Source organism: Physcomitrium patens, chromosome 15, assembly GCF_059467195.1.
Source record: "Physcomitrium patens ecotype Gransden chromosome 15, ASM5946719v1, whole genome shotgun sequence".
NCBI classification, from domain to species: domain Eukaryota; kingdom Viridiplantae; phylum Streptophyta; class Bryopsida; order Funariales; family Funariaceae; genus Physcomitrium; species Physcomitrium patens.
In genome coordinates, this window is record NC_143424.1 from 8108331 (window position 1) to 8133365 (window position 25035).

Consider the following 25035-nt stretch of genomic DNA (forward strand, 5'->3'; position numbering starts at 1 on the left):
ATAAATCTTCGCAAGCTAAAACCAAATATCTCATCTGCCATAACCCAATCGGCATAATAACCAAATCAACAATCCATTTAAAATGAATAGCCAGAGGATACGTAGGATGAAGACCATCTTGATGTCCGATATTAGAATACGATTGACAGATTTCACATGACTCTACAAATAAGAGCACATCTTGATACATATTTTTCCACCAATATCGTTCCTTGAGTTTAGCAAAAGTAGCCCAGATTCCTGTATGCCCTGCCCATAAACTATCATGAAACTCCTTTAATAATTTTAGTCTTTCTTCCTTTTTGCCTATCACTCATTATGGCATCCCAATTCCTTTCTTCGGTCTCTTTCATAAGAATCCATCTCAAAGTAAAAATCCATATGTTTTTTTTCTTATTTGTTTGAATTTTTCTGTAGACCAATTTTCCTGCTTAGTCAAGGTATTCAAGTAATGATGAATATCCAATAATTCTCCTTCATAAGATTCTTCAAGAAATAGCTTGTCTTCTCTGTTGAGATTTGATATTGAATAGAATTTCAATCTGACGTCATCAATGTCTTCAACCATTTTGTCTTCTCTCTCGTATCTTGCTCGAGATAGCATGTCTGCTACTAAATTGTCCTTCCTAGTAATATGCTTAAATTCTGGATTTAGTGACTTAATATAAGCAATCCACCTCAACATTGCAATATCTGGCGTTGAACAGTTAATAATCATTCCAAGCAATGGCAAGCAATCTGTTTCAATTACTACTACTGCCCCAATCAAATAGTCCTTTTCAGCTTTCATAGTCGAAACGACTCCCCAAAGTTCTCTTTTGACTTGCGAATATGCACGCTGACGAATACTTAAAACTTTAGCCCCAAATCGAACTGCAAATCTACTCCCATTTGAATCATCTTGACCCACAGCCCATCCAATGGCAATTGGACTAGCGTCCATAGTAAGAATCACTGATCTATTGCACTTATAATCAACCTTCCTCAATATTGGAGGTGACATCAATAATTTCTTCAATCTTTGCATTGCCTAAATATACCTTTCTTCCCATTTAAATCGGTAACCCTTGCATAACAGTTCATATAATGGATCCGCTATGTGAGCAAAATGAGGGATCCAGATTCGAAAAAATATACATGCACCCAAAAACCTGCGAACCTCTGTTGAAGAATCACAATCCTCTTTCATCCTTCCAATTGCATCAACTTTAGTCGGATCTGGTTTTCTTCCGTAAGATCCACATAAATGTCCAACAATTACAACCTCTCATACTCCAAATATGGACTTCATATCCGATAATGTAAGATGAACTTCTCCAAGCCGAGTTAAAATCTTTTTACAATCTTGTATATGATCAACAACATATTTGCGACACCCCCTCGTATCTAAAGTTTCATCCTTGTCTCCTTTTCTGCACCCTTTTATAGGAATATCATCTAAAAAAGGCATAGTCTTTTCCGAAATAAAATCTCTCAATACCTTATTCATCCCATTCATCATATGCGCAACTGAGTTGGTCGCGCCTTGAGGAAGAGTGCACATTCTAACCAATCCAAGTGGTCTCCTCATTGTTGTCATATCTCTACTTCCTTCGGCAAGTTGAAATTGATCATAACCTGAATACAAGTCATCCATTGAATAGATCGCCCTTCCAGCAAACGCCTCAGCAAATTCATCCACAATAGGCCAAAATCCTGCATTCCTGACAGTTACTGTATTCACCGGTTGCATATCTTGAATAAACCATAGTGACCCATTCTTCTTAGGTACCGTAAACCATCGACTAGAATACGGCGCAAATGAAGGTTCCAATATTTTCATCTTTATCTTTTCTTTTAATAGTTTAACCAATTTAGGTAAATGTGCCCTCGATACTGGAATCGGTCTTAGATTCCAAGGTACATGCGGTACAGTGAAGATAACCATAGGTGTTATAATATTTGGATCCACATACCCAATTTTATGAGATTCGAAGGCAAACGATCTACCTTGTTTAGCCAACATCTTTTTGAAGCAAGTAATTTCTTCCGGCAATAAAGAACCATCAGAATCAATCTTAAATTCTTCAAAAGTCTCTTTAGTAAACTGATGTCCAATACTCATTGGATCTCTTAAACTTGCTTCTCTTGATGCTTCTCCCATTTGTTCTTTAGAATCTTCTGATAATGGTCCGGCAACAGGCTTTACCTTCTTATCTGCCGTTTTATATCTCGTCTCTACAGTGACTTCTGGTGCTTGAAAAGATTCAAGCATGGTATAAACCTCTCTTGAATGAATCTCAATAATCTTATCATTATCCCCGAACCCAATAGATGTAATCAATTCCAATGAATCTTGCAGTCTATTTTCTTCATAAACACCCAAAATCCTCTCATCATCTTGCAATGTACCTAACTTGCATAATAATCCTTCAATATCATATAATCTTTTTCTTTCTTTTCTTTTAAAATCATCAACTTTCTTATACATAATATTTCCATTCTCCAATATACCAATAAAACTCGCATCAAAGGCACCTTCATCTCGCGAGAGTACCTCCTCTTTTGTACCTCCATAATCTCGCTTTACAGTGGTACCTCCCCAAAATCCTTAAATCCTTCAACAATCTTTGGCAATGGTTTCTCCCTCAACCTATCTCGATTCCGTTCATGGTTAGGAGGTACTGTTAGAAATTGTACAGCTTTCCTCCCATCTTCGCTCCGTACCCTTGCATAAGCAGAACCATCGTCAAGTACCTTTGTTTCCATCCGTGTTGCCGTGATATAAGGTTGTCCTAAAATCAACGGATAAGACGTTGTATCTTGAACGAAGAAATGTTGCTCCGTCGCAACATCCCCAATCCAAATTTTGACATCTGGACAAGCTCCATATAATTCGCCTCGTGTGTTATTAGCTGCTCGTATTGCCCATCCATGTTCCATATCAATTGGCCATTTTTGCTTCTTATAAAGATCTTTAGACATGAGATTTATTTCAGAACCATGGTCCACCAAGGCAACTATTGGTTCTTCTATATCTCCTACCTTCACCAATATCTCAGTAGTTGCCCTTGCCCTATGCTTTCGAGTATAATGGCTCAAAGTTTCCATTTCCTTGTCACTAGAATCTTCGAAACGTACTCGCTGATTATACCCATTCTTTTCATTTGTTGGTTGCTTGTAACCAATATCAACCTCTTCTTCATCTCTACATATTCTTGCATCAATAGCATGACTCATTCCAGTTTCGCTCATTAATTGCCTCTTTCGCTTAATGCTGTCAATGATAACATCATGAAACTCATTCTTTGCAATTCCCAAGACTTCTTTCAATGTGAATTCCACCTTAGCGTTTAATATACGTTCTTCCAACACCCCTTTCAAATTTGTTGCCGCTTCAATGTCAGAAAGTAGCTTATAAGCAATTGATTTGCCGTTATCTTTTGTCTCCGTTGTTTTTTCTCCCAATGATGCTGAGGTATCCTTTATAGACAATTCTTGTGAAGCTGCCTCTCGAGCCTTGTCTCCTCGAGTTTGCCTCTTAGAAGAATTTTCTTCTCTCGTATCATCAAAGTTTTCTCGTCTCTTTTCTTCCATCATAGCTTGATGTTGGCTCTTAGCAATATATGCATGAACTGAAAGAGACTCAACAGGATCCTATCATTCTGTTCTACCTCATATTGTAGCTGCAATCCTCAATAACGCTTCTCGAGGTAATTTCCCTTCTTGCATTGTAGAAACGGCAGAAGCCCAAAACTCACTAGTTTCCGTACTTCCACCAATTGCATCATCTACTCTAGCACCATAACTTGCACTTTTCCGTGCTGCTGTTTCATGCTCTTTTAGGTAATCTTGAACCAATGCTCTCATTCTTCCTGTGCCAAAATTGGTTTGAAGAAGATCCTCTCTATCTTTCAATGCTATCTTCCCATCTTTCCAGCAAATAATTCCCTGCCGTATCATATTATTAAATTCATTGCAATCTTTTCTAGTGTGTGAAGCATCATCACACCAAATGCATCTTTGTACGTATCCTTGTTTTGAAACATTCTTCGAATTGTTTATAGAAGTATTCTCTTCAAGTCTTGCCAATTTGATTTGAAGATCTCGCATTCCTCATATAATTTCTTCCATCTCCATATCTGCTTTCTTTGATAAGGATGTCGAAGGTTGAAGTGTAGGCATTGTTGGTGGTGTTGTACATACTGGAGCTTTGGGTGCTTGTACTATTTTTGGAATATTGCTTCTATCCTTCCTCCTTTCTCTTTTTGTAAGCAACCCCACTGCATCTTCAACGTTCTTCCACTTTGTTGTCAATCCTTCATCTTCTTCTTTGTCTTCAAGAAGAAGTTCTAATTTTCCTTACAATTCTCCATCAGCAGCTTGAAGAAATAGATCAACTTTGTTTGGCTCCAATTTCAATTTTTCTACCTTCGATAATTGAGAGTACTGCCTCTTAAATTCCCTTAGTAGCTCTGTTGCTTGCAAATTCTTATTGGACCGTTCAATCCATTCCAGAAACAGCTTCTTAGTAACGCGATCAGCATCTTCCAAGAAATATTTGTCTTTCAATGCATGTAAAAAAACCTCCCATGAATTCCCAAAACGATCCGTAATCGATGTGATGTGGTCTCTTATCTCCGGTATCGTGGCAAGTCTAAATAGTGCAACCATTTTCTTCTCAGAAACCCGATTTAATTCTATTTCACAAACATAACATCTTAAATACCTTGAAATATTCCTCCCATCAAATTGATCGATTTTATTGACTACTGCTTGCAATGCTTTGGTTGCCAAGGCTTTCTTTCGATCATTGCTTTGCTATTGCTGCATTGACAATGAGAAGGCTTGAAACATAATAGCAATAGATGGATCCATGTGCATAACTTGTCCTTTAGAAGAATCTCCACCAGAAACTCCTCTCAAAAATCCTTCAAAATTTTTATTTTCGTTTTCCATAAAATAAAGATAAAATCAACCGAAATCCAATATCTTCCACCTCAAGCTTTCACGTCGGGTTCACTACTTTTGTCATATTACGTGCTTTCCTGCTCGAGAACGTACCGGGCGTCTGGCTGCAGAAGGTAGTATGGAGATTCGCCAATAGTCAAGCAGTCTATCAATTTTTGACTGCTGGAATATAAAGGACTGCAAGAATACACCGTAAATCCATATGGATGCCCTTCGACTGCTTGTCGAAGTCCTTTTTGTCCTTGCCGGTAGATCTCTGGATGTTACAGAGAACCCCGAACAACCCAATCTGCTAATCTCCGATATCGCTTTGTACTTACGATCTTGTATCTACTGATTGTCTTGTTAGATTAATCCAATAAATTTCATTCACTCCGCATACTCAATCCTATAGACACCCTTTTAATCCTTCAATCACAGACGTAACTCGATTTCACAAAACAGTCAAGAGTAATCAAACCCACTTCATTAAGAAATCTCGATTCACCATTACAACACCGACTTCAGCAACGATTGCCTCAGTCTTCCCAAAACTCTATGAAGAAGAAAAATCTAATTCTCTATCTTTTCTTCCCCAACCCGAAGCATGAAGCTTCTTTCCAATCCCTGATCTTCAAAAAACCCCTAATGAAACCGAACTAGTAACCTAAAAAAAAGCTTGAAGCTAGCTCCTCGATCCAAAAAACCCCCCCAAAACTTATTCTCCTCCTAACCTTATCCTCTGAATTTCTTCAATCTTCGGTCTTGGATCTGGAATTGGCTCCCATCGTCAGAGCTTAGATCCAAAATTGGCTCCCGCTGTCAGAGCTTTTTCCTCCGTTTTTACCTTTAAGAGATCTATTTACCGAAAACAACCTTCCTTGAAACGACACAGAGAATTGGACAGCCTGAAATAGAATCGAAACCCCGTACTCGGGTCCACATTGAGTCACCCGACCAATTCAGGTCTCATATTGGGTATGATGCCCGTAGTAACTTGGACTTTCCCGTAATTAGACTGCATTGGATTGTCCGACCAATGCAGGTCTCATATTGGGTAAGATGCGCGTAGTAACCTGAATTTTCCCGTAATTAGACTGCATTGGGTTGCCTGATTAATGCATGTCTCATATTGGGTAAGATGCCCGTAGTAACCTGGATGTTTCCGTAATTGGATCAAATTGGTCCTTCGCGTCAGATTGGCTGAGGCCCGTAGTAAGACTTGGATTTTCTCGTAATTAGACTGCATTGGATTGCCCGACCAATGCAGGTCTCATATTGGGTAAGTGGACCCGTATTGGATTCTCGAAATTGGATCCAATTGGCTCTTCGAACCAGGCTCACCTGTCGCGTGAATTGGTCCTTTCTCTTCCTGCTGACTCTTGTTATTGGAATCGAATGGAGCATTTCAGTATGCCTCGCTTGACTGTAACGGGGTGATTGAACTTGGCCACTCAGTATTTGCACTGGAGTTGGTCGTTGCTCCCAATATTCGAGGTAACTGAATATTAATAAAAGTTCCCTTTCTTTATATTTTCTCGGTATACTCGTGTTACAACACGACAACATCTGTGATTGAAGAATTAAAAGGGTGTCTATAGGATTGAGTATGCGGAGTGAATAAAATTTTTTGGATTAATTTAACAAAATAGTCAGTGGATACAAGGTCGTGAATATAAAGCGGTATCTGAGATTAGTAGATTGGATTGTTCGGGGTTCTCTGTAACGTCTAGAGACCTACCGACTGGAGCAAAAAGGATTTCGGCGAGCAGTCGAAGGACATCCGTATAGATTTACGATATATTCTTGTAATTTTTTATATTCCAATAGTCAAAAATTGATAGACTGCTTGAATATTAGCAAATCTCTTTACTACCTTCTATAGCCAGACGCCCGATACGTTCTCGAGTAGGAAAGCACGTAATACGACATCGTTGGCCAGTAGATTCTAAAGGTTATGACCATTTGAATTCTTAACCATTTATTCCACTAACTACCTATTATTACCAACTAAACTGCCTTACCATCAGTCTAATTCTCAAGGTTATCAATAACCAACCAGTAACTTATTACAAAATTTATTTACCTATTCTACATAGCCCCACTGTTAATTGTGTAGCGCCCTCGTAAACACACAATTGTTACCTATCTAAAAACTACTTAACAAAACTCTATAAAGGTATTATTTCTTCTAGTCCACCTAATTGATTATTTGCTGTATTATCAAATGTGCGTTCCACTAAATCTGGTTCCAATTACAAATCTTCTTCTTCGTCCTCCAGTCCGTCTATCGACTCCTTCCTCAACTGGTTTGAGAGATCTTCATTATACCCTTCCAATTCTCAGACTTGAGCTTCCAGTTTCATGATCTGGACATCTCGAAGTTCCAATTGTTGTTGCTGTTAACTCATCTATTTTGGAACATCTTCAATCGATACTTCTGACTAGCTCCTCACTATTAACTCTTAACTGGAACTACTATTCTCGAAAATACAAAAAATACAAGAAAATGGCACTCTAGCCAACCCAAAACAACACCACAGAATGACTTTAACTGGTGCCTCACTCTTATTCTTTTACTACTTGGTAATAATGACAACATATTATCCATACTGTCTGTGAAAGGTAATGGGAAGTAATCTTTCTTGGTAGTCATATTTAATTTGCGGAAATCTTCACAGATGCAAACTTTTCCATTCTTTTTCGGTACCGTAACAATTGGAGAAATCCACTCACTATTTGGTACCGGGTAAATAAAATCAACTGCAAGAAGCTTGTCCAATTCCTCTTTCACTATGAGGGAATATTTAGGATTAAGGCGATGTTGCCTGTGCCGTACTGGTTTAACATTCTTTTCTAAAATGATACGATGCTCACAGACTTCAACGGGGATACCTTTTAGATCAACATAAGTCCAAGCAAAAGCTGATTTATGATGCAAGAAAAATTCTGTCTAGCAAATTAACTCCTATTTCTTAATACCTTTGTATACCTTAATTTTTCGAGGCTCTGTTGTGCTTTCCAAGTTGATAGTTTGACATAAAGTTGTAGTGGCGATGTTTGATTTCAACCCCCGCGCTGGTTTAAAATCACTTGGTAAGTCCGACATGTATAAAGTATTGAATCCAGTGTCTAGGGCACTCACATGGTGCACATCATACTTTGTCATCGAATCAATAGTAACTATAGCAAAGATTTCTAAATCCGTCGGGTATATCAAGTACTCCCCCACATTGCCACATTGGTACACCACTTCAAGGTGTTGGTCTGCTTCCACGGATGCCTCTGTAATCGGTGCTACTACGTCATCATTGGTGCTAAGCTCATCATCTGATGTCAATTCAGATGCTGGCAATTGAGATTTCCTGTGATAGTGTACTGGGTATATTTGTAACACCATTTTATCTCCATCTTTGCCAATTGTCAAAGTACCATGATCCCAATCGTTCTTGGCCTTTGCTTGATAAAGCCAGGATCGCCCCAATAAAATTGGATACAATAAAGTTGAACGTTGTAATCGAAAGGCGATGTTGTCAATTTCATATGCAATATCGACAATTATAGTTTGAATATTCCATAAAATATCCATTGGTTTAACTCGATTGGAGTTAGCCATTCTCAAAACTACTATAGTAGGTAATAAGTGATCCAAATCCAACTCTTCCATTATAGCAACATTTATAAGATTTACACTAGATCCTCCGTCTACTTGCACTTCTAATAATAATACTCCATCAATTGAGACATCAATCTTTGGGATTCAAACTTACTTCTCGGATTTCTTTATTTTGAGATCTGCAATGAATTAATGAGGAATTCAAGCTAGTTCGACACTAAGGTGCTACTCCCAATAGTTGCTTCATAGAGATCGTGGACTGTATGGTGCCCAAATCTTTTAGAATATCATATGGTTCTGTATTAGTAGTAATTCCCTGTGTCCGTTTTTTCTTTCCAGTCCTAGACACCGACGAAAGTAAATTAGTTTTCTCTATATTAGAAATTGGTAAAGCTACTGAAACTAAATTTGATAGAGCCTGTAAAATTGGTTCATTCAACGGGTAAGATTGTTCTCTCCATTGGGTTGATATTGGTTACTTGGAATTCATCCCTCTGAGAGGATCTTTTAATGAAAGGATGTTTTTCGAAACTGTGTAGAGAACGAAACAGCTTGAAACGGAATCGAAGCATCCATAATTGGTACCTCATTGGAGTGCACAACCAATTCAGGTCTTACACTAAGTAAGGGACCTATTTCAAGACCTGGATTAGATGTCCCCATAATTGGGTCAAATTAGTCCTTTGCTTTAGGATCACCCAAATGTTGAATTGATCTTTTCCTCTTTTTCTCACTCCTGGTGAGAACGACTTGGATACATTCCACCCGATTTATCAGAGAATCTTGAGGACCTTGATTTATCTCCTCCATTTTTCCTTCGTTTTGGATCTGCTGATCTCGATTATTGAAATTGAACGGAGCATTACATTGCTGATAAGTATGTCCCAACTGCTTCCAATTTACACACATTGGTGTATAATCGTCACTGGCTGTGGGATTGGAACATTCACTGGCATAATGACCAATCTGTTTGCAACAAAAACAATGAAGTGGTCTTCTTGCACCTCCATCCGGCATATTGGGTGTTTCCACCAATATATTCCTATTAGGCTTATTCTATGTAAGGTTAAAAAATGATACTAGTTGTTCCATTGGTATGGAAGGTACTTGTTTCCATGACACCGATGGAGCATATTGCTGATACCTCTGCTGCTCTTTCTCGTAGTTCTGGGGGTTTAATGCAGACCCCTAATTAAAATTGGAACTTTGAAAGTTATTGAATATTTGATTTTGTCGATTAGATCGATTTCCATTCCATCCATATGTATATCCTATTTGAACTTGATTGACTTCCCACTGAGTCGGTGGGATCATGGTCTGATTATTGAATTGTTGTTGCCTTTATAAATGCCAGCAATTTTGGATAGGGTGCTCTCCTCTGCAAAATGTACATTGAACATCCATTTATCTAGGTGATGGACATTCCATATCAAAATGACCTTGTCCCTTACAATTATTACACCATACATTAGGTCTCGTATTAGAAGGCTTATGTTGTTTCTCCTTGTCTTTAGCCAAATTCACAATCAATTCTTCCATCTTCTTTATTAGATTTAATAACAAGGCTTCATTTGGATCTTTAACAGTCGCATTTGTGAGCAACTTCAGTTGTTGATAGATTGGCAATGTAAAATAAGGTGTCATTGTTATTGGCGCTATTGCTTAGAGTGGTGTAGCATTAATTGATTTTTGCAACATAATATTCTTCACATTGGATGCAACCATTTGTAGATAATTATCTATCGACACATTTCCCGATTGTATTTGTTGGCTTCTTGAACTTGGAATCATCATGGCCCCCATTGTTAACAATTGGTCATAATGACATTCTTTCCACAACTTTGCTCGTACCAACAATGCCTCTTTTACAAATATTTTCAATTCTGGTGAATATAAATTATTAATTAATATCGAAAATATAAATGCATCTAACATTTGATTATTTATCCATTTACGAAGTATATCTATGATCCGGCCATAATAGGACTCTATTGATTTCTCTGCAAATATCTTGCTATTCATAAAACTTTCTCTAAGCTGTTCTTCAAATCCAATTGGTCTAAAATAGATTAGGAAGGCATTCCTCAAGGCCTTCCAATTGGAAAATCTACCCACTGATTGCCGAATATACTATTCAAAAGTTGTATCTTTTAAAGTTGCTGGCAACCATTTCAACCAAATGACTTTAGTTCTACCATTATTAGCTATGTAGGCTGTCAAGAATTGAGATATATGGTGATCGAGATCAGAGCCTGGCCAACCACTAAAAGTAAGTAATGGTACCATACTTGTAGTTCAGTCTCTTACTACTCCCATTTGTACTACAATTGGTACTTCTGGCACTCCCACGACCATAGATGTTATCACTAGTCTCATTGTTATTTGAATTTGAATTTTTCTTTCTTTGATTTTACTTGGACCTATAATTTCTTTTGTCATTCCCGTAGGAGATTTCTTATACGTAATCGCTCCTATCTTTCTTTCGCTTATCAATTAATTCTTTGATAATCTTTTCCTTCATGATTATCACTCATAATCTTTCATTCTTCTCATACAATCAATTTCTAACATTTCATATTGATATCATTTCTCCGACAATGGCCCCAAAATGTTGTTCTCGTTGTGTTCAAGTTTCAATACACTAAAGCAATTGAATTAATAGAGGTGGATTCGAATATGGAGAAAGACTGGTTATATGAATTAGATCTATTAGTGTCACAATTGACTGTACTCTAACTATTTGAAATCAATTATCAAACTACAAAACACCAAGGCTTACTACTTCCATCTTAATTCAACCCATAATCCATTCTACGAGTATCAATGCAACAATACTTCCATATTCTTATCCGTTCATCTCCCACTTACTCTCTTTGTGGTTTAGATATATTCAATTATTGATCTCTAGGTTACCTATTGTATTCAATTTCTCAATTCATTATATAGAATTACGACTCTTACAGTTCTTCCCTCGATCTCTCTTTCCTTAACTTCTTTATCCTACCAAAAGATGATTCATTAGCCAACGGATTTCAAAGGTTATGACCCTTTGAATTCTTAACCATTTATTCCACTAACAACCTACTGTTACTAACTAAACTGCCTAACCATCAGTCTAATTCTTAAGGTTATCAATAACCAATCAGTAACTTATCACAAAGTTTATTTACCTATTCTACAGTGTACCTTGATTTAAAACCATACTTATTGCCAAATGGGAAGGTGATCCAAATATGTGTTATTTCCTAAAATTGAATAATTAATATCTTTGGTGATAGCACTCAAAGATGTGAAGATGAATGTACAATCTAATCTAACTATTATATGGATTCTACACAGTTTTTTGCTATTTCAACTAAATCAGAGAACATTTAATAGAAAGAAACTAACTTTCATTTAGAGTGATGTTATAAAAGTGTTAAAAAGTTGATGTTGATTTCTTGAAATTACAAAGCCATAGATATTGGATTTGTTACTTAATTTTTCTACAAAATTCTAATTATCAATGAATATCTATCAACAATTCATTGACAATATAATTAATAATTTATTTTATAATATACACTACTTTTTTTGTAGTATATAAGGCATATATATTAAAAATAGCTATATTTATTTTTAATACCTTGTTATTGTATAGTAATATAATCAATAAGTGAAAGAAAAAAGAAATATTTTTTTTACAAAAGAGCTTAAATGAAAATGTTTTAGCAAATTATTTTAAAATATAGATAATAGACAAGGAGGTAATAAAATTAATAAGTGCTAATACTACCTTCTTATAGAAGAGACTTCTATTTATTTTATAGAAGCATTAATGAGCCAAATAAAAATAAATAAAATAAATAATTAATAAAAATATCTTTTGGAAAGAATTGAGACTAGGTTTTAACAAAAATTACCTCAATATACTAAGAATTGATATTTGAAGAAGATTGGTTGTGAACTAAGGTCAAAATGAGATTTCAAGGTACAAAATTGTATACCTATAGCAACTCTAAGAGTCTTTGGTTAATTAAAAAATAAGATTTAGAAGCAAACTTATGAGAGGATTTTTAACTATTTATTTCATATGATTTGAAGGTATATTGAGATTTTTTTAGAGGTTTTTAAAATTAAAGATATATTTTATGGATTTGGATTTTATAAGATAAAAATAATTTGATAAATTTGATGATTTATGAATGTAATAGCATATTTATAAATGAATATTTTTTAATTTATTAGTGTGCTTGTTGTAAATATGTATGAATTTTTTTATGAAAATCAAGTAATTAGATTGAAATATTTGAGAGTTTTTGTGGATTATGGTCTTAAATAATTGAAATTTATGATCAATGAGGATTTTTGTGATTTTGCAACATGTTCTAGTTTGATTAAAGTAAAAATTGGTGAGAGAAATTCATACTTAAATATCTACTCACCAACTAATTTTTAAAGCAATTGAACTACTTGATAAGGAGACATCTTTGTTGGAAGATCAATATTTAAGTTGGCAAAACAAGGCAACCAATATCAAAGAGGTTTTTGGAGCTTTTCTTTCAATTAGTGATTAGATTCTTCTCAAATTTTGTATGCTTGTAAATTGCTTATGGATTGAAGTTTGAATATAATTTTACTTAAGATCAATAGCTAAGTTAATATTTATTGAGGTTTCAAAATAACTATAGTAATTGATTAAGATTATTTAGGATTTTTTCAGATTATTTAGTATTTATTTAAGATTTAATTTGGTTAGGATTTGATTAAGATTTAGAATTTGATTAGGATTTTATTAGGATTTGGTCTAGAATTTGGTTAAGATTTAATAGGATTTCATTAAAAATTATTATAGTTTTTTAGGATTTTTTTAGGAGTTTTTTAGGATTTATTGAAGGTTACATTAAGATTTAATTAAGATCCAACAGGATTTTTATTTTTAATATTTATTTAAGATTTATAATTTATTATTATTATTATTATTATTATTATTATTATTATTATTATTATTATTATTATTATTATATATATTAAGATTAATTTATGATTTCTTTATATTTTTTTTGTAAATTCTTTGAAACTTCTCTTTAGATTTAATTAAAGATTGATTAACATTGTTATAATTCAATTGAAGTTTATTTAGGATTCTATTAGAGTTTTTAAGATCTTCTTGTTACAAGTTCCATTTTACCTTTTATAGCAACATGCCTAATTCATTCTCAAGCAAACTTCATAAAATATGACATTGCACAGCTATACTCACAAAGTCCTTTCAAATCTAAATTTGCATTGTGAGTTCTTTGTGCATGCTTTGTTGATTCTTTGTTGTTAGAAGAAACAAAGCGAGTATTATTATTGTTGTCATATTACGTGAAGTCTTGCTTGAGAATGTGCTAAACACTTGGCTATGAAAGGTAAAAGAAATTTACAACAATAAGTCTTAACAACTCTAATAGAATCATATATAAATTATAATTAAAACTTCACAAACATAATCAAACATTGATCAAGTCCAATTAAAATTTAAAATAAATTATAAAAAAATATAAAAAAATTCTAAAGAACTTCTAATAAAATCATAAAAAAATAATAAAAAATACCTAAAGAAATCTAAAGAAATCTAAAAGAAATAATAAAAATAACCTTGAAAAAAATTTAAAAAGAATATTAAAGAAATCTAAAAGAAATCTACAAGAATCTTAAAAAAATCCTTAAAAAATCTTTGAAAAATCCTAAATAATCCAAAAAATCCTAAAAAAATTTTAAAGCTTAAATCCTAATCATTTTTAATCAATTCCTAAACAAATCTTAATCAAAACCTAACTAATTTAAATCAATCCTAGGGTAGATTTAGAACCTCAATATCTATTGATTAAATCATTGATCTTGCTAAAAGTTTTAAATATCTTTCAATCTCTTAGTTAAAAACAAATACAAAATTTTTGAAGAGAATTGAATTTAAAAAATAGGAAAAAAAACATGATAATTCACTCGGATGTCAGATGACTTCTATCTTTGATCTTAATATTAATCTTTTAGAAGCAGTAACTCCTAATTAAATTATTAACTTACTCTAAAATTTTACATAATTATTGAAAGTTAAGTCAACTATTAGTTCAAATAAAAATCACCTCAATCGAATTGACAAATTGCTATAAATCTTAGATAAAATTATTGGGTCTAAAAGTCTAGTTTTTGAGATTCTAATCTACTTGAACTCTAATTATCTTCAATTCAATTATTTGATTAAGCTCAAATTTAGAATACATATTTAATACAACTATATTTATAATCCAAAAAAATTTTATTCATAGATCTATAAAAAAACTTACAAAATTGTTCAAATTATAAATCCTATTTTATTTCATAAAATCCAGAGTCATCCAAAATAACCTTGACTTTGCAAAGATCTTACATCATATAGGGTCTACCACTAAGATCTTCTAAAAGAGGTGATTATCTTAGTGGGATCTACTATTAAAAATATTTAAAAAAATTCTAGGATGGTTGAACAATATACTAATAAGACTAATTGAGATCATTTGGAAATTCAATTAGGTATAGCTTTGGTCTTTTTTTCTTAATAAAATTTAGTTTATATTTTTTTGTTGTATTTTTTATTTTTTTATTTTTATTTTATTTTATTTTATTTTATTTTGATCTATTCTATCCTATGTTGTGACAAAATTTATGTTAATACGCATTAAAAATATTTTAGATCTTCGAAAGAGTGTAGTTTGGTTTCATTGATATCAAAGCAAGTATTAGTTAATTCTTTATTAGTGTATTCATAGCCATTGTCTAATTAAAGGTGAATTGTTGTAGTTACACCAAATATTTTTTTAGAGCTACCACAAGCTACTTTTAAGAAGTCAAAAGAAAGAAGGTCTTATAATAGCAGAGTCCAACAAGAAAATTAGAGCATGAGAGATATGACAAAGTAATCTCAAATAGAGGCCTAGATACAACACTTCTTAGGCCATATAGCTACTCTATAAGGACAAATGGAAGCATCTAAGATAAAAAAGTCAACATCTGCTAGGTTAAAATTGAATATGTCTAATACATACTCTACGACTTTAAGGCAAGAAGATATATGTCAATGGCTCTTCAACATGTGACAATATCTCCAACTATGTGAGGCAAACACCACCAAAAGAATTGTGTATACATCAAGCTATTTGAAAGATGTAGTAGCCATTTGGTGGCAACATTAAGTTCAAAGCTATAGAGCTCAAGGTCAATTTTGGAACTAAGAAGAATTTGAGACTAATCTTAGAAGTCAATTTTGGCCTATCAATACAAAAAAATTAGCATGCAATTAATTGACTAATCTTATAGAATCTAAATTAGTACAAGATTATGTCTTACAATTAACTTCCTATGTCTCCAAATTGACAACATTTTAGAAGTTGAGATAATGGATTACTTTGTACAAGGATTAAAACTTGTTGTCTAGAAAGAAGTGGAATTAAAGAATCTACAAATATTTAAAGAGGCAGTTAGGATTGCAAAGAAGGTTGATGCTATAGATTTTAGAAACCATAGAATACGACCTATAATCAAAGTCATATGTTGTTATCTAATGCTATGGCATAATAACCAATGCCAATGGAGATTTATGTCCTATAAAGATCATTGATATCACAAAGACAACAAATATTGAGATAGAAAGAATAATGTTTTTATTGTTGAGAGCTAAGCCATCAAATCAAAGATTATTTAAAACATCAAAATTCAAGCATCAACAAATCAAGGTTAGTTCACAATCTCAAAATTCACTAAGTTGAAAAAGAAGTGGATTAAGAAAACAAGATTTCCTAGTAAAGACATCAAAGGTAAGTATTAAGGCTAGCTATTGCTTCTTAGAGATAAATGGCATGGCTTTGGACAACTATTAAAAAGATCGATTGGTATATTTAATAGGTTGACTAAGAAAAAAACTAAATTGAATACTTATAGATTGCAGCTCTATAAAATATTGCATCTTGATTGGAATTGCTGATTTACTTAGAATTAAAATCAAGATAATTAAAGGAGAAATTGTATATTTAGCAGATGATTGAGAAAACATATTCAGTGAAACATGTGAAGAAGAAACTTTGAAGTTAAATAGTACCTATACCTTAAGAGAGAAGTTCAAGATAACAAAGCTTAAATATGATGTTATCTTTGGTATGCCATGGCTAAAGATAGAAAATAAAGAGGTTAATTGGCTATGAAGAATAATCTCCTTCAAAGATAATAGAAGCAAGGTGACTTTTCATGCCTTTGCATAAAGTGAGATAACAAAACAATTTGCTATCATGATGTAAATACATTCATGTATAAAAACCTTGCTTGACTTATTTTTCTTTGAACTTTTATTAAGTTCTTTTTTCTTCTTACTAATCTAGTTTTTCTATAGTTTTGAGAAATTTTTTCCACTTTCTTCATTTTTTTTTTTCAAAATTTTGGCTAAATTTTATTTTATCTTTAATCCTAACTTTATCTTTGGTTAAGCCTTAAGAAATTCTTTTATTTCTTTTACTTTCTTTCTAATCTTTGGTTTTAATAGATTCAGAGTTATATTTATAGATGTATGAAGAATTTTGACTTTGAGGTTGTATTTAGCTTTTTATTAAGAATAAATGAGAGTTTAGATAGTATTAGTTGGCTGCCGTTAATGGTGCTGACTTGGAGGATTAGATGTGGTATTTGTTTAACTTTAAACCATTAGTTTTTGACTTGGACTTTGAAGACCTTAGCTGCTACTTCTTTGGTGAGCTCAGAAGCAAAGAAGAGGTTTTTTTTGGCAAGTGGAAAAGAAGTATTCAAAAAGAAGAGCTTCTTGTCATGAGTTTAGGTAGAAAAAATGCATGAATTGGAGCTTAGATGAGAGAGATATGCTTGTTTTAAACTTAGGCTACTAATTTGATACTTATTGTCACTTTTTCATACATATTAGGAGTTTTAAGATATTAGCAAGAAATTGGAGAATTGAATTAAAAACTAGACTTCTAGATAAATATTTTATATTGAATAATTGATAGAATTGAGTCTATAATGAGTGAGATATGGCTGGTTAGAACCATCAAATTAAAACTAGAATTTTGAAGAAATTAGAGAAATAGAAGGTTTTGGATTTAAGTTAGAACTTGAGCTTCAAGACAAATTTGAAGTTCATTTTTTGTATACTTGTTACTTATGATAATAAAAGCCTATGTCTAAAATTATATGTCAATTGACACTCTGAATTACGAGAAATGGTAAATTTTTTTCTTAGGTATCTATAGTTTTGACTTTCAAAAGTACATGATAAGGATTTGGTGATATCAATCGATTGGCAATAAATTTGTAGCTAAAAATTTGTTTGATAAAGTTCAAAGTTATAAGTTTTTTACTCCCAAATTTTAAGCTTATTTGAATGGTTGAATCTTAGAATATAAATTTTCAAGTTTCTAGTTTGGTTTTGACTTTCAAAATACCAGCTAAGGATTTGGTGATATCAATCGATTGACAACAAATTTGTAGCTAAAAATTTGTGTGATAATGATCAAAGATGTAAGTTCTATACTTCCAAATTTTGAGCTTATTTGAATAATTGGATCTTGAGATATAAATTTTTAAGTTTCTAATTTGGTTTTGACTTTCAAAAGTGTTTGTAAGGATTTGGTGATATCAGATGATTAGTAACAAATTTGCCACTAAAAATTTGTGTAATAATGATCAAAGATGTAAGTTCTATATTTTCAAATTTTAAGCTTATTTGAATGGCTAAATCTTAAAATATGAATTTTCAAACTTCAAGTTTATTGGTTTATTACAAACATAGTTTTGTAAATACTCAAAGGAAAATTTAAGAAGGTTTTGTGCATATTGGATCCAACTTGAATGCAAAGGATCCTACATCTATCCAAAGTGGACTCTTACTTCAACACCATGACTAAAGATTTATTTGTAAGAATGACTTTTATGAAAATATAAATACAACATAAACAACTAGTATATGTGGTGGTTTCGAATCTTGCTTTAATGATAGAAAAGTCAACCAAAGAAGTAGAATGGATAAAGTAATTCATACGTGAATATTAAAATGTCTTTTCAATCAACTTACCTTGTGGTGTGCTACCTGATCGAGGTACCTTCATTCAAATAGATCTACTATTTGGAGCCAAACTAACAAGTCGATGAATTTATTATCTAGCATCAAATGAACTTGAAGAGCTACAAAAGACATTAAAAAAACTCTTGAAAAAAGACGTCATTTAAAAAAATATGCCACCATAGAAAGTACTTGTATTCTTTGTATCCAAAAATAATAGTGAACTTTGTCTTTGCATTGGTTATTAAAGCTTCAATAAAGAGACTATCAAAAATGCATATCTACTTTCATGCGTAGATGATCTTCTTGACTAACTTCATGGTGCAATTATCTTTAGCAATTTTGACCTTTGAAGTGGCAATTGGCAAGGACCTATTGCAAAAGAGGATATAAAAAAGATGGCATTTTATATGTGCTATGGATATTTTGAATGACTTGGTTTACCTTTTAGCTTCAATAATGCTCCAACCTCCTTTATGAGTGACATGAAAAAATTATTTTAGAATATTTTGTATAAGTATATAATTTATTATATTGATGATATCTTAGTCCATAGTAAAATCCTTGCAAAGCATGAGTAACATCTACAAGGAGTATTACATTAACTATGAGATAGTCGTTTCTATTATAAGTAGTTAAAGTATAACCTTTAGAAGTCAAAGGTCACTTTTTTTAGGCATGTAGTATCTTCCAAAGACATATGCATGGAGCAAGATAAGTGTCATGGATATATACATATATCCCAATAGTTATTTATATAATTAGATAGAAATAGATAAGTATAGATTAATTTTATAAAATCTTCTAGATAAGCTTCTTAGAAGCTTTATAGATGTGGTTTTTACTTTAGATGTGTTTGTAGGTTAGAAACTTGGCCAATAAGTTAATCACATGTTGGTAGCTTATGGAATAAGTTAACTCTATATAATAGCTTATAGAATAAGCTAACTATGTAGTGCATACATAAATAACTTGCATAACAAGTTAAGACATGTAGTTAGCAAAGTCAACACATGTTGGAGGTCTTATAGAATAATACCATGTAACTCCTAATTAGAGAGTATATATGGATGCAAAAGTGAAGTTCTTTTTACTCTTGTCAACGCCTTTTTAGTCCTTAGTCTTGTTTAAAGACTTTCTGGTCTTTTTGTTTTTGGCAATAGCCATTCTAATTCAATATTATATCATCTTTGAGTAACTTTCTAGTTTCTTTCAGTGATATAAGAGTGTATTAAGGATTTTCTTTCTTTGAGATTCATGTCCTTGACAATTTGACAAGAGTGCTAACTTATTATTTTTGTCTTGTTTTAAAAGTGAGTGAATTATACCACTTCTATTGTTGTATTTTGAAAGTTGTAGATTATCAATCTTTAAAGAAATAATCTTATTTTTTAATACTATTTTTTTTTTTTTTTTTTTTTTTTTTTTTAAAGTGGATTACTTTTTTTTATTAAAAATTTTATTTGACATTAGAGGTTGCGGATTATCCTCTTTTAATTTAATTTTTTGATTTTTTTTTGAATTATTTACAAAAAAAAAGATTATAGATGTTCTTCTCAATTGAAGTGAAAATAGATTTATAACTATTACAAAACTTTATGAGCTTATCAATATTCTAAGAATAGAGATCTCATATATTTTTAATACAAAGATACTAATCCTACATCTATAAAAAAAGTTCAAAGTGAATATCAAGAAGTTGTGCAGTTGAAGGAGGCTAATAGATCAACTTCACAATCAAATTCAAGAAGTTATGTTTTTACAAGTACAACAAGAACCAAGATTAGTATGCCGAAGAAGTTTGATGGAACATATCAAAATTTTGAGGATTTGTGTAATAAGTCAAGTTCTATCTAAGGTTGCATCCCTTCCAATACTTTGATGGATTTACTCAAGTTAGGTTTATAAGCACACTTCTATCTAGAAGTGCTCTTTCTTAGTTTGTACTTTTGATGGAAAAAGATTCATATCTTCTTTATGATTTGAAATCATTTCTAGAAGTGTTTATAGCTATATTTGGAGAAAGTAATTAAGAAAGAGTAGTGGAGATCAAGCTCTTATCTTTACGACAAGGATCATGGTCAGCTACCATATACACTATTGAATTCTAAAACCTTGCTTGCCATGTGGACTAGAATGACAAGGCCCATATCAATGAATTTTGGCATAGATTGAAGAACAATATTGTCTTTTTGAAACACGACTATATGGTAAAAGATGATAATATGGATCTTATTATAGAAGAGCCAAATTAAAAGATAAAGTAAAAAAATATAGATAAAAAGATAGGAAGGTAGTAAAACTTTTAGTAGTAGTACTGCCTTTTTATAAAAGTGATTACTATTTACTTTATAGGGCCATAAATAAGGCAAAATAAGATAGATTGGAAAAACAAATGATATAAGTATCTTTAGGAAGAAATTAAGAGTAAATTCTAGCAAAATTACCTAAAAAAATTAGATATTAATACTTGAGGCGGGCTAATTATTAACCTGGGTCGAAATCAGACCTTGAGGAACAAAACTGAGCACCTATGGCAACTTGGGGGTTCTTTTACAAATCAAAGAGTGGGATTTGATAGCAGATTAAATGAGGTTTGTATTAGCATTAGTTTTGGGCAATTTGGAGTTGTTATGACTTTGTAAGAGCTTTACAAAGTCAGGATTGTTTTTGGATGACTTGGGTTTTGTGAAATAAAATAGGGTTGATGTTTCTAGTAATTTCAAGAGTTTTGTTATAGATCTACAAATGAAATTTTTTAAGTTAATGGTCATAGTTGTGTTCAATATGTATTGTGAATATTAGCTCGATCTAATGGTTGAAATGAGAATTATTGAGGTTTAAATGAGTCAAGGTCTCAAAAAGTAGAATTTTAGGTCTACTGAGGGTTTTTAAAATTTCTTATAATCTACTAGTTGGATTGGAGTGAAATTTATGTGAGAGAATATAAGACTTATTTTTCTATTAGCATGAGAATTTTGAGATCAATCAAATAGTGAAAAAGAGAGATATTGGCTCTGGGAGATTGGCAAGAAGATTAGAGAAGGAGGCTGACCAATACCTGAGGACGTTTTTGAGGTTATCGTCTATTTAATAATTTTGATTCTTTTCAAATTTTTTGTACTTGTTTTTAACTTAGTTTTTAATAAGTGTGAAAAATATGAGTTACGATCAACGGTTCATTCATTAGTTATTGAGGTTTAAATCTATTATAGAAATTACTAGAATTTGGTTAGGATTTGATTTAGGGTTAGGATTTGGTTTAGGATTTAGGATTAGGGTTAGGATTTGGTTTAGGATTTAGGATTAGGGTTAGGATTTGATTAGGATTTGATTTAAGATTGAGATTTGATTTAGGATTGAGATTTGATTTAAAATGAGGATTTGATTTAGGGTTTAGGATTTGATGAGGGTTTGTCAAGGACAAAGACTCGATGAGGGAAAACATACACAAAAAGGCTTTCTCGATATAATAAGTCAAAATATAAACAAGTAAGTATATTAAAAGGAAACTGGAATGGCTATTGCCACAAGACAAGAAACTAAAGACTCTTGAACCTGGACTAGGAGCAAGAAAGGAGTTGACAAGAGTGAAGAGAGCTTCACTCTTGCCTCTATATATACTATCTAATTAGAAGCCACGTGGCGATATTCTATAAGACCTCCAATATGTGTTGACTTTTTAGGCCACATGTCTTTGCTTGCAAGGCAAGTTTTCTATGAGTGGACTACATAGTTAGCTTGTCTTTCAATCTACCAACATGTGTGGCACATGGCTAACTTGTTGACCAAGTTTTTAACCTAAAAGTCAACTATGGATTCCTATAAGGTCAAAGCAGCATCTATGAAGCTTCTAAGAAGCTTCTCTAGAAGATATTGTACGATTAACCTACTTTTATCTACTTTTACATACTTTTATCGACTCTTGTAGGTAATTATAGGTATATCCGTGACATTACCCCCTCTTCTAGGGACGAGTTCCACGAGGAGCGGTGATTATATGTTGAGAAAGTCTAATATGCGGCGAATAGTTTTTGCTACATACTCTGATCTCTATTCTCTTCGAAGGTAGTTGATGGGTCCTCTTAGCCATCGATAGTGTCACATTCCAGGGCAAGAAGACCACCCTGTTATTTGATCGTTATTGAGGCCATCATAACTTCCTTCAAATAATATATTTGAAACACCATCAGCAGTCGTTCCTATCTCCAGTAATATCACCAAACATCGAGAATCTCTTCCAAGGTCGTGATACCAAACGCGTTGTATCTCACCATCTATTCGAGGAAGAATATATCGTTCTTGAGGGTCTTCATCTCGGTTGCGTCGTCTTGAAGGTTGTGACAATCGCAATGTCTCATCCAGTAAGTCAGCAAACGAAGGTTCTTGAGTTGAATCCACTGGTTGTTGGCTCTCCATCTAATTAGCATCACAAATGCAAAGAAGTTACAAACAAGGCTAGGAAATTGAATGTTATCTTGCCTCAATCTTGTCTCTTTTATAAGAGAGATTTTCATCTTGGTTTTGATAGATGTCGTTGATGAAAAACTTTGACTTTAGCTGATGCATTTGCTAGATTCCTGGATGGCTCCCATGTGCGTTCACTAATATCATATCCGCGCCAATGAACAAGATATTCCAGCTTATTTCGGCGCCGCCTTGAGTCTAATATCTCTTCCACCTCAAATTCTTCATTATTATCTATTTCTATAGGAGGCGGTGGCATTTGTCTTCTTCCTTGTATATCCACTGTCTTATATGGTTCAAGAAGAGACACGTGGAATACAGGATGGATCTTCATTGACTCTGGTAGATGTAACCGATATGCAACTGGGTTGATCTGTTCAGAAACAGAAAAGGGGCCAAGCCTACGATAGTCCAACTTGTCACAAGGTCGAGTAGTCTTGATATTGCGACAAAGTAGCCATACCTTATCACCCACGTTGATTTGTGGTTGCTCCTTACGATATAGATCTGCGTTTATCTTTTGTCGTTCTTGAGCTTCCTTCAATTGTGTCTTCATTATTGCATGTAACTCTGACAACCGATTTGCTATATCTTCTGCTGCAGGATTATCAACTTTTGAAAAATCAAAAGTATCAAGTCGTGGATGATAGCCATAATTGGTAAAGAAAGGTGTTTGTTGCGTGGAAGAATGTACCGTATTATTATAAGCAAACTCTGCCAATGGCAGAAGGGTTGTCCAATCATCTTGTTGGTAGTTGATAGTACACCTTAAATATTGCTCCAAGACTTGGTTTACGCGCTCTATTTGTCCATCAGTTTGAGGATGGAAAGCCGAAGATAGCTTTATGTCCACTTTTAAAATCTTGAAAAGGGTCCTCCAAAATCTTGACACAAATTGGGTTCCCCTATCCAATATGATATCTTTAGGTAATCCATGATAGCGATAGATATTATCAATGAAAAGCTTAGCTATTTCTTCACCTGTGATAGATTTTGTACATGGCACAAAATGTGCCATCTTGGTGAAACGATCTACTATCACAAATATAGAATCATAAGAACTTGAGCTTGGAAGATCAGTGATGAAATCCATAGAAACAAAAGACCATGGTTGTTCTGGTATAGGTAATGGCTGAAGAAGTCCGTAAGGTCGATGACGAGGAATTTTTGATCTTGAACAAATATCACATGATTGTACAAAGTCTTTGACTGATTTCTACATTTGTGGCCACCAAAAATCTTTTGATATGAGTTCCAAAGTCTTATTATATCCAAAGTGCCCTGCTGCTGGAAAGTCGTAACGTGCTTGAAGAACACGTAAACGTGCTTCTCCTTCTGGAACATATAGGCGTCCTTCAAAATATAATAGATTATTCTTGAACTCGAACTTAGAAGGATCATGAGACTTGGAAGAATTATTCTTGATATCATGAACAAGAGGGTCTGAGGACATACTAGACTGGATTTGCTTGAGAAAAGTTGAATCAACAGTCAATGTTGATTTCATTGCTCGGAGATGAAATTGCTCCGGTTTCAAGAGGACTGTTCTTTGTTACTCAAAAGCTGCATCTCCTTCTTTTGGTGCAAAATAAGAACGTCTAGATAGGGCATCAGACAAACCTTGTTGTTTTCCTAGCCGATAAGTGATAATGAATTCAAATCTTGACAAAGACATACTCCAACGAGCTTGACGACGATTCAAGACGCGTGCTGACATGAAATACTCGAGGTTCTTGTGATCTGTATACACAGTGACTGAACTAGAAGTGCCTTCTAGATAATGACACCATTCTTGAAAGGAATCCATGATCGCAAGAAGTTCTTTATCGTGGATTTCATAATTGATCTCGGCTGCTGAGAATTTTCTTGAATGAAAAGCTATCGGATGAAGTTTGTCATCTGTTCCCATTTGTGATAAAACTGCACCCAAGGCAAAATCTGATGCATCTGTTTCCATAAA